This window comes from Ictalurus furcatus, chromosome 24 (assembly GCF_023375685.1).
Source record: "Ictalurus furcatus strain D&B chromosome 24, Billie_1.0, whole genome shotgun sequence".
Lineage (NCBI taxonomy): Eukaryota > Metazoa > Chordata > Actinopteri > Siluriformes > Ictaluridae > Ictalurus > Ictalurus furcatus.
This window is the reverse complement of record NC_071278.1, coordinates 1,316,243-1,328,391: the sequence shown is the minus strand read 5'-3', so window position 1 is coordinate 1,328,391 and position 12,149 is coordinate 1,316,243.

The following is a 12,149-nucleotide window of genomic DNA, read 5'->3' as shown; positions in this document are numbered from 1 at the left end:
AGCAGTCGTGAGGATTTGAACCCCTTCCGTCAGAAATGCTAATGTTGCTAACAGAAAACGCAAGGCGATTTTTTCCTGTCAGAAGTAATGAAACATTAGCATTTCTGTAAATGTTAGGTTAGCAACTGTACATTAAAACCTTAATCTGATGTGTTAAACACGTCATTTTGAATCAGTACGAATAATCTACATAAAACAATTGATTCATGTGCATGTTTCAGCCTGTCCCAAACTAATCTAATCATTAAAACACTTCATAAATCTTTACCCTCTCATGTTTAACACGTCAGTTTCCCACAAATCACACATTATTTTGTGATAATTATTTTAGTTTTCACTCAACCCAGTTACCTGAACACAATAACCCCGAATAATGAAATATTTGGAATGTTCTAGAATAGGAAGTTGCATCGTAGGAGTGTGCATGTTCTCCCCAAGCTTCAGGGGTTTCCTCTGGGTACTCAGGTTTCCTCCGCAGTCCTGAGATGGAATTAACACAATTCTGAATGGTTAAATGCATGTTTTGTTGAAAAAGAATAAATTACATTACTATAAGTATGTAATTACTATTACATTACACTAAAAACACAGTTATTATATGAATAGTGAGCATTCAGAACATTAGTGATGGATTTCCTCCACAGCTCTGAACAGTGCAGCCTTTCATTTATACATCAGTGCATCAGATAGACGACGGAGTACGCACTACTGAGGGTCCCAGAAGAATCTCACACTGAGATTCACCCATTGTTAATGTTTTTTATTATTCAAAATACATGACGTAATGAACTTTCTTATCTAGCTAGCTAATATTCGCAGAAGAAAATGGCTAGCTGGTATAAATACAGCGCCGCTGAGTGCTGGATTATTGCAAATCACAGATTTAGGTATATTAATGCCTATTAATATCTTTTAACACCTAATATAATCTTTTCTGTAGTAACAGCTTGTTCAGTTACTTTAAGTTTTTCCGACATCTTCAGGACAGAGGACTTTACGCTTCTTTGTGGTTTCTCTGTAACACAACAAACTGCTATTTTTTTGTCTTATGTTAATAAGGGGAGAGAGAGAAAAAAGTGAGGCTGGTGAGGGAATGACTGTTTAAAGATAAGATTATTTTACAGTCATTGCTGTCATAGTCACTGTTAAGGAAATTTAGTTGGAGCTGCAACAACATTTTACTGTTCCACAACATTATATGAACCTATAAACAAACAAAAAGTATTACGTGTCATTCTTTACTTAAAAAAAAAGTAATTATTGGCAAATTACTGTGGTATAAGAGGAATAAAACACGGCCGGACGTGCTGTTATAAGAAAATGATTTTCTTCGGGATGGTTATACAGTAACTATGCTTCTTCACACCACCCCATCACTCAGTATTGTACTGTAACAGTAATGCACACAGTGTTTATACCCAACTTATAATTCTTCCAGTAGCACTATACAACACCAGTACGACAGACACGTGACCTCATTGTGGACAGTGTGGATAGAATGATCTCATCAGCTCTCTAGCTGTGTCTCAATATGGATAATAAGGATTCTTGGCTGAAAGTTTGAAAACTACTAGACTGAAAGTGTTTGGATGAAGTGAAGAAATCCGACACCAGATGGCAGAAACGCTCTCTTACAAATGGAGTGCAAATTTGCACGGACAAGAGCAGCACCTGTGCTAGATCAAAAAATCAGGGTTCCCTCAACACATCTCACGTCAGACTGTAAGAGCAAGTGCAGCGATGCAGCAAAGCTTTATTCTCCTTTAGTCTGTACAGCTCTCGCACCTTCTCATCTGTACACTCTGCTCGAACCGATCGGCTTCCAAACCTTTAGCTTTAACGCCAATGTCGCCATCAACTCCATCACGCTCGTCATCTCATAGATCCCTGCTGTAACTACACTGCAAGACAATGACGTCTTGAATATGGCCAAATGCGTGTAATATTTCACAGTATCATGGAAGATTCCCGTTCTTGTGACCCGGGTTCGATTCTAAGGTGGGGCATGCCTGTTCAAGGGGCGGTGGTTCAATGGTTAAGGGTCTGAGTTACAGATCAGAAGGTCGGGGGGTTCAAGCCCTAGCACCACCAGGTTGGGCCCCTCAGCAAGGCCCTGAACCCTGTTCTGTAATGTATGTGTGAGAGATTAAAAGCTGCTTAAAAATTGGTATCAAAATAGGTTTACTAATCATATATATGATTGTTATATATTATAATGAGAAATATGATTATGTTTTAGACTTTCATTTCATCATGTCATTTTTGCACTGTTGCAGAGCTGTGTCTCTGAAGTTGTATAGTAGCATTGCATTCTGGGAATTGTTTATTTATTTATTTATTTTAGTCCAGTGCTTAAAAAATAAGCACCAGAATCATGTATTCCCAAATATTTCCATATAAGCATATGTAATGTGTTTCAGAGTGGAATTTTCCTTTATTATGCAGTTTTTCAGTAAACACCCTCATGAGCCAACACAGAAGTAAGATAGAAGTAAGATGATAATATGTAGTGTGTGTATGTATATTATTCATTTTCACAGTCTGAACACACAAAAAAACCCTGTTCTTCACCCGTATGAGGACGAGCACGGGCCGTAATCTCAGTGTACTGCAGTAATTAATGTAGAAGAAAGCATTCATGATTAATGTCGTGGTAGTTTTGAGAGAAATCGATTGTTCTTTATCAGCTTGCCTGATTGTTAGCTTGTTTGATTGTTAGTGCTGGTCTTTGCTATTGTTAAGCTGCTTTGATGTTCATTTTTCTTCCTAATAGAGTTGCTCTTTCCTTTGCTGCTAAGCACCAACAGCTTGTTGGTTTGTTCTTGTTCGTCGGCTGTGTGTTAGCTTTCCCTCATCGTGTATGTACTAGTGAAAGTCTCGACGCATTAACACATTAGGTTTAGAAGGTGGTGGTTAGTTTAGCCTAGTGTGGTTAGTTCGGTCTCTTTTCTTTTTGGCAGTCAAGAGTGTAGTCTTGTGTCTGTGTTATGTTCATTTCTTTGACACTATGTTCCATGTTCTCTCTCCTAGGTGAGCCATGCTTCCCTGTTGTCTTTGTCTGATTATCAGAGTATGTTGTTTTCCGTGAAAGCAAATGGTCTGTACTTATATAGCTCTTTTTTAATCTTAGCGGTTTTACAAAGCGCTTTACACTGGTTCTCATTCACCCATTCAGACACACATTCACACACATTCACACACCAGTGGTAGCAGAGCTGCCATGCAAGGTGCTAACTTACCATCAGGAGCAACTTGGGGTTCAGTGTCTTGCCCAAGGACACTTCGGCATGTGGAGTCATGCGGGCTGGGAATCGAACCGCCAACCCTATGATTAGTGGACAACCCGCTCTACCACCTGAACCACAGCAAGTCCTAGTGTTGTTTGCTGTGACTGTAATAAAACCTTCAGCTATATTCCAACCTCCTGTCTGTCTCATACCCCACCACCATCCACCATCATCACTACCATCCATCCAACCTGCAGTCTCACGTTAGCATTACGTTCACCCTAGACCTCATAGTCAGGCTATATACCATTTACAGAATGTAAATTCCAACCTCATACCCGCTCCTTAATTATACTCCCACACAATGGCAACATATTGTCAGTTCAGGGTGATTTATAATCCTTACCAAAAAGAACAGAAGCCAAAGAGAGGGTAATTAAGGAGAGAAAGGACACACACACTGTATATATACAGTATACAAATGCAGAGACACACACTTTTCAGCAACTTTTGAACTTTAGAAACATTCCGAACAACAGAACCAGGGTGGATTTGAAACCCTGCTCCAGAACAGGGTTTCAACAGAACAGCCAACAACGTCGTATTTACAATTCTGTATTCTGATTAGGACATGTGGCATTTATTCGGTGTTCTGAAAATGCGTGCATAGATTTTCAGACCTCAGGCGTAAGTACAGACTTAAGCACTATTCAGGCAGTTAGTCAGGAGGTGTGTGTGTGGTGTGAAGTTTCCCGAAAACAGGCACACTGCTGTCAGTCAAACCGGAAAGGAGATATGAAGATGGTTGGGGGGGGGAATCTGTCGAATTTGTCAAACTCTCAACAAACTGAAAAGAAAAAAAAATGACAAGGACTTCGAAGATCACAATGAAGAATAACTTTATTGCAGCATAGCAGTGACAAAGACCATGAATCACTTCGGGTTCACAGCGGAGTCAAAGTGAACCTCGAACAATATCAGCTCGGACGTTTTATAAAGTAAATGAAGTCTCACTCTGAATGTAACTGAAGGATAACATATTAAAGTGATTACTTTCTGTTCTCGCATTATTGACATCGTTACAGGTGTGACCTTCCAAATGGAGGGGTGATACGATTGTCTAGACAGCTGTCTTTCTGAATGATAATTACAGTCACGTACTCCTTTGTTCAGGGACGGTTCTTGATGTCCTACTGACGCTCCCATGCTGTAATTGATTGAATTTCACTTCAGGTGGTATTATACACATATTGCTGATGCTGAAGCCTTTATGGGGGATGGACTTGTTTTGATACCTACCTTGGAGTGGAAATTGTAACACTGGCTCCATTTTACGAGCGCGGTGAGCGTATGAGTCCCCACACTCTTCATTTAATCTTCATTTTAATACCGAACGCCCCGGATGCTACCGTCTTTACATCGCCCTTACACACTTTACAACATGCAGTGTTTATAATTTCATTTCTCTATGCAGTGAAACTGAACACTCGTTTCTACGCAGAAGAGGTCGCACGCACTTCTGGCTTTAAGAACATCAAATGAAAAATAAACGTATATGCTGGATCAAGGGCTACTTTATGCGCTCCTGAATAATGAATGTGTAAGAAATATCGTCAAATTAAACCAAAATTTGCCGTGATTAACGTGATCATTACAACTAGGACAATATATTGGTGATATACTAGACTCCTATTGGATTTATTTCAACACTCACCATCTTCTCATTGATATATCATCAGATTAGGTTTGTTTGTTTTGGTTTTATTTGACAGCAGAGAAAAAAAGTGAACTGCTGCTTTAGTCCACATTTTCTATCTCAATTGGGTTTTTTTTTCTTTCAGTTTTAAAGGCGAGTGCTTGTGTTTTCAGGCGGTGGTCTAGATGCTACTGAAAACCCATCTTGGACACTTCCTACCTGGCAACCTCAGAGGTGTGAAGTACATGCAGGTGATTTTAATAATCTGAATGCAGAGATGGGGAAATTGACTTGCTTCATCCAATCTGAATATGCGCATATATAATGTGTAGCGTTATTCGATGTGCTGATGTAATTTCCACCGAAACAGGAAGTCAGGGTGGGGCATATCGAGTGTCTCCTCCTCCTGATCTCTAATGAACAAACCAGAGGAGACAGTGGCGAGGCAAAACTCCCTGAGACGACATGAGGAAGAAACCTTGAGACTACTACAAGAGCTGGTAGAGGCCCATCGGGGCCCCATGCATTGGTGGAGGTTATTAAGATTACGGCTTTATAATACTTCACACTGAATATCAGTGATGCAATCAGACACATGGAAAAACCTTTAGTGTGTAATTGTTTCAAACAAAACTAATTTTTTTTTAACATTTTCTACATGGTGTCCCAAAAGTCTCCGTTTGACAAAAGAAGAACATATTGAAATCATTCTCACGGCTGAATCGTGAGGTTGCGATGGACTTTAACAGGAAACATGTCGAGCACTTCGCACACCACACTCTTGCCAGACTTATCAACAAATTCAAAAAGACTGGAAGTGTCGCGGACGGAACCGAGAACCAACGTGTGCTGACGAGGGCTCCGACGTGGTGCTGGTGTACACAGTCCCCTGTGTGTGGAGACGTTTGGGACACCCTGTACTTAAACTGTATTATGTTTAACTTGTGAAAAGAAAGTCCAGAACTAAAGAAGCAGACTTCCAGACACTCAGAATGTCTTGTGTAAGAGGGGAAATGATATTTGTTCAGCACGTCTAACACCTGATATTGACTCAAATATAGATTCGTGTCCCTGCTGCTTTCAGTCAATAACACCACACTGTTTTAGACTCATAACACTGAAGAACGGTGTAAACAAACCCGAACCAAATTCCTCTCCGACTCAATTACGCAGCATTCTCTCTCACACGCTTCAGCAGAGCTAGGCTGTTAGGAAAGACGACTGCAGGGGAGAAGATTGGGGAGGGGGATAAGGGTTATATAGAGAACATTTGGCTCTGTTTGTTCAACCTGGATCTCTCTCTCTCTCTCTCTCTCTCTCTCTCTCTCTCTCTATCTCTATCAGTGATAACAGCATCACAACACCTGGTAAATATTACAGCCCCCATTGCTACAGATGATCAGTGATCAGACATAAACATCAACTGTATTTCCTGTGGTAAATATTTAGCTTCACTGCCTTCATTCTGTAATTGGACAACTCAAGCGCCTTGTTGTTTTATTACCGGGTTTGTTTTGTGGTTATGGTGTTTGCTTCAGTGTCTATTGTAACACACCTAACAGGTTAAACGCCGTAGCCGATGCTCACTGATGATTGTTATGACTCGTGATATTGGTTCAAATTATCTGTGGGTGTGGATTAACGGTGATTCAGTGGAGCAAGTGAATTTCTGTCATATTCATATCTCTAGCTGTGCTAGGGGACAGGGATTTAGGTAAAACACCTCAATTCATTACCTAATGACTTATTTTTAAGTTCCCAAATCCTTGTTTTTGAGTAGTGTTAGTTTTTATGATGGTTTTATACCTCTCCAGTTTATGGGGGTTTTTTCTATTTCCCTCCGCAAATGAATTCAAGTATCAGTGTGTACAGGATTACAGAGTTTTTTGTGCTTTTTTTTGTGAAAAATCACAATCGTAGTAAATGAGATCTTTTAGCTGTACTCATGTTCGAAACACGTGACTCGAAGAGGGCTTCGGCTGTTTACCGGTTTGCGATGACGTCACATGACCAGTCTCGGGCCGAATCTGAGGAAAATCTGCGGTAATTTAGAAAAATTGCGCCGTTTCCTTGATTTTGCGTTCATTTCTGCGATTTCACAAAATCGTGAACTCCTGGAGGGACTGAAGTACGCTACGTATTTATTCAAATTGAACTCAGAAATTCATCAGCGCTGTGGTATACAGAAAATGCACTTAATGCACTTAGAGTACAGTAAACATTCAGTGTTTCCTGGCCGCGTGTGTGTTTAGACCTCGGCTGTGATTCAGACGCAGAGAGTCCGTCCTCACTCTGCCGTACGTTTCTTACAGCTTTTCTTATTAAAACCAGATGACGATGCATTCAAGCCTGAAATTGTTTTTCGTGTAAATGTTTCTTTCCCTGCACTTTAGATTGGAGTGCAACTCATCTCGTCCAGACTCTGGGTATTGAGGACTCTGATGGCTTGGGGGAAGAAGCTGTTACACAGTCTGGCCTTGAGTACCCGAATGCTCTGGTACCATTTTCCAGACGGCAGGAGGGTGAAGATTGTGTGTGCGGGGTGTGTGAGGGGTGTGTGAGGGGTGTGTGGAGTCAGCGGAGGGGCTTTGCGGATGCAGCGTGAGGTATAAATGCCTGTAACAGAGAGGAGAGGGATCCCGATGATCATCTCAGCTGTCCTCACTATCTCCTGCAGGGTCTTGTGGTCCGAGAGGGTGGGATTTCCAAAGCAGGCAGTGATGCAGCTCCGCCAGGTGAACACCAAGGAATTTGGTACTGTTGACGATCACCACGGAGGAGCCGCCGATGTTCAGAGGAGAGTGGTCTCTCCGTGCTCTCCCGATGTCGACAAGCACCACTGATACCTGTGATAGACCATGCTTCACTTCTGCCGATATCAAATGTAGTAACATTCTAGACCTCTCTGACAAGCAGAAGCTGATGTATGACAATCATAAACATAATTAATGTGAAATACTGTTCATTTGTATTATTTGTTATGCTTGTATTACATCTGTTCATTGTTCAAAATGCATGAATAAAGTAGGCTTTTCCCCAGATTTCTACTAGCCCTAGCTCCAATATTTACAGCAGAATGCTACTATAGAGGACTTAATTGTGGGGAAATTTCAGGTTCGTATCTGGTCCTCCAGCAGAGATATTCAACCTGCTAGTGAGGGGAGTTTTAAAAAATTGCACTTTCTCACCCCATAAAAATGAAATAAAATGAAAGAAGTCTCAAACCTGAAATGTTCTGTACAGACTGTACTGTACTTACCCAGGTCCCCCCGAAACAATGAAGACTGAGACTCGAACCCTTCCCGTTATAACTCGACCCTAAAAGTGGAACTGTGAGCAATCTTGAGCATTACATCTGGACTTAAGCTCTAAGTCTAAGGAACAAGAATGTGCAAAATGTTCATATATATATATATATATAATGTAGTTATATACATGTACCTTGTAATGTGCTCTAGAGATCAGTTTTTGCTGCAAGGAGCTAGGACCATCCTTTTTTTATTGCCAATACACAGAGATATACACACAAAGAACGTTTTTATGAAAATTAAAAATGGTCAAGGATTCAACTTGGCAATTATTGGACCACTTGAGATGGACTGACCCTGTTATGTTTAAACAAATCCTTGTCTTTCTAGTTCCTTCTTGGTTATCTTTTTCTGTTTGTGTTGCTTTGGGTTTGTTATGTTTGTTCATTTTTCTTCTCCATGTCCTTCTACGTTTCTACCTCTGTCATTTCTGGATCTCTCGTTTTAGTCGTGTAATTCTCTCTCCTGTTTTTTTTTTCCTTCATAAACCATTACTTTCTAGTTCTCCAGTCTCTTGGATGCACTGTGCTGTTGTTGTTTGTTTGTTTGTTTGTTTTTTAGGGTCTATTATAATTCCCTAGCTTCGAGTGATTTAATTCTAGTTGTATTTAAGTGTTTAATTAGTGTCTGTTTAATTTGAACTCCAGGAACATTCCCGGATGTATGATCCGAGTAACAGGGCGAGACACTCACTACATTCTGCTAATATAATCTGACAAAATTGTGTTTGTGTTCTTGTTAGTGAGCTCAGACTTCAAGGGTCGATTCCATCAGACGTGTGTGTGTGTGTTTAGAGCTGGTGAGAGCAGGAGGAAATTACTATTCTCAATTCTCCCACAGCGTTGTGTTCGCTGCTTCCTCACACTGTGATTGAAATTCTCTCAGGAAGCTGTTATCTGAAATCAGAGGGGTTTTGCTCCCAGACTTTCGTCCATCTGCACTGCAGCAACACCACACAGGACGGGGCTGAGAGTTTGTGTCATACTGAATCCCACTGAATCAAGGAATCTGACATAGCATTCTTGTCAGGCCAGAACGATGAGCAGAATTTGATGAAAACGGATTTAAAAGCTACAGCTGCTGATCCATTTCACCTCAAACTTAACCGTTGTTTCTTTGTGAGCTGGTGCTGTGCACGTGGCAAGGCAAACACACGAGAACACTGTTGCTAGGCAACTATATGGAAACAGAGCATAAGCTAGCTAGCGTGTAGCTTTACAATTAAGTCATAAAGTGAGACGGAAACATCTGGAACATCGGCGTGTGCCTCAGGTGTGTCTGTAAATTTTGAAGAGATTTACACTGGACTTCTGCTTAGCATCAGCTGCTAACTTCATGTCCACGGATTCCGCCACAGTGGGAATTATTAACCCTCACGATCCACAATGTTAAGTTGGATAAAATTTGTGAGAACAATGTTGCTAGGCAACTATATGGGAGCACTGTGTAAGCTAGCTAATGATTAAGACAAGACAGCTTAGCTAACTAGCAGGTAGCTGTCAAGTCTTTAAAATGAAGTCAAAGTATAAGTACAAACGACACGAAAACATCAGAAACGTCAACGTTTACCTCAGATGTGTTGGAAAATTCCTAAGAAAAGTCTCAGAAAAGCTGAAATGATACTGTAATGACAGTTAGCATCAAGCGCTAACTTAACGTCAGTGGATTCAGGGACAGGGAATTATTAGCCTTGTGTCACAGTTCGTATCTCAATTCACAGAATGCTGTTTTGTGGAATCTGGTTTTGTCTACCCGAGTCTGTTTGTTCATCACCTGACCCCTGCCTGTTTTTTGTCAAGCGCTTTTATTAATAAAGCATTTACCTGCAGCTGCAGCCGTCTCTCCAGTGGACGTTCTGAGAAAGTTGTAGGTTGCCGGAGGCTACGTTCTGCCACCGAGGACGACCCCAAGCAGTGGAGCCTGGAGATTGCTGAGAACGGTGCCGCTTGAAGTACCTGGAAATGGTTTTGGACCTCAATTCCACATGGACGTTCTCACTGTGGTTGCTGTGGTTACGGTTGCTGCGATGGCCTTGGGACTGCAATCACCACATACAGTTTTACACTCAGGTCTCCTTTAGTGAACAGTGGACTAGTTCAACAAACAGACTTCATATTAAACCATAATGAATTTTCTTTTACGTTCACACTATCCGTTGTGACCCAGATGTGGACGGGTTCCTTCTGAGTCCGGTTCCTCTCAAAGTTTCTTCCTCATATCATCTCAGGGAGTTTTTCTTCACCACCGTCACCACCGTCTCGCTCAATAGGGATAAATTCACACGCTTAAAATCTCTATCCTGTGTTTATATGTTTCTGTAAAGCTGCTTTGAGACAATGTCCACTGTTAAAAGCGCTATACAAATAAAATTGAATTGAATTGAATAGGTCGCTTATAAGGAAACTTTTTCCCAGAGGCTAATGTTAAAGCATTTAAACTATGAAACGGATTACCACTGAATTTTTCTGATCTTTCTGTAGCGTGATATTTTTTTTTAAGTCAAAACGTTACATCAGGAATTACGCAGTGAAAGTTCCTCATATTCAGAGTCGGATTATGCATCTGCTTAAATAAAACTTCTAATCTCCGTACTCAGATTATTCAAATCACCCGCATGTAGTTTACATGTCTGTGAGGTTGCCAGATTGTTCTTGAGTAGAATAATCCCAAATCTAGTATCAACAGTATCTAGACCTTAAATGTGTATAACGTGGACGCACCAGAAAACGACCAACATCAGCTGGAGGAACAGAAAGTCCTTCTCATATGCACTTCTTTTCTTAAACAACAGCCTGTTCACCTTCATCTGTCACCTTCATACAGGGAAAACGCATCAAAGCCTTCTGTATAATCTGGATAGGATTATCTGGATTAGATGATGATGACGTGCCTGGTATTTCGTCTCGCAGAAAACAAGACAGCGTTTTTAACATCCGTTTTGTTCCAGTTTAATGACTTTATTCATCAGCTTGATGGTAAAAGACACAACACTGATATTTACAGACAATCACTGTAACAGAACAGCTCCGGTGACCGAACGTTGGCGTTTGATGTGATTATGATCAACACGGGCTTCTGCCCCAAATGCCGGCGTGAACATCAGCCTGTTCTTACTAGAACACGATTCCATATTGCAATAAGTTTAAATTAAACAACCACATAAAAGACCCAAAAAACACTTCAGCACTTTGTTAGCAAACCTGGATATTGTGATGTGTACTGTGTATTGTGAAAATATCTTCAAGTATCATGATTTCGTTATTTTTGTATCATATCGTCTTGTCACCTTTAACAATGAGAAATGGCTGTGCGCTTGCAATACATTCAGATGATGGCATGATGACATAAAGCCTACTTTTTCTACTCGCTAATCACTTGCTAATTACTACCAGGCTGTTAGCTAGCTAATAAATAGGCTACAGTAACTTAGAGAACCAGCATAATGGTGATATATATATATATATAGTCAGTCCGTACAGGAATTTGCGAGTCTATGTTGTGCTTTTTTGCAGAAAACCATTTGCATTGTCTTTCGCAGTGATGTTTGTTGGTAAATGAGTCCTTCTAGCTGTACTCATGTTCGACGCACGAATCGAAGAGGGCGTTAGCTGAATGCGTGATGTGATGACGTCACATGACACATCTTGGCACAAATCTGTGGAAAATCTGTTCATTGTTCATTTGAATATTGCGGAGTTTGCTTGATTTCATGTTCATTTCTGCGACCGTAAAATCGTGAAATCCTGCTGTTTTATACAAGCTGTCGCACCGATTAGCTAGACGCTACACGGTTGTGTGAAGTTGTTATATACCTCTCCTGACACAGCCATGATCTTTCCCTGAAATAGTGTTGCGTTAATGACCATTTTACAGCACAGTTAATAATCAGACAGTCTCACCAAGGTACATTCATACATA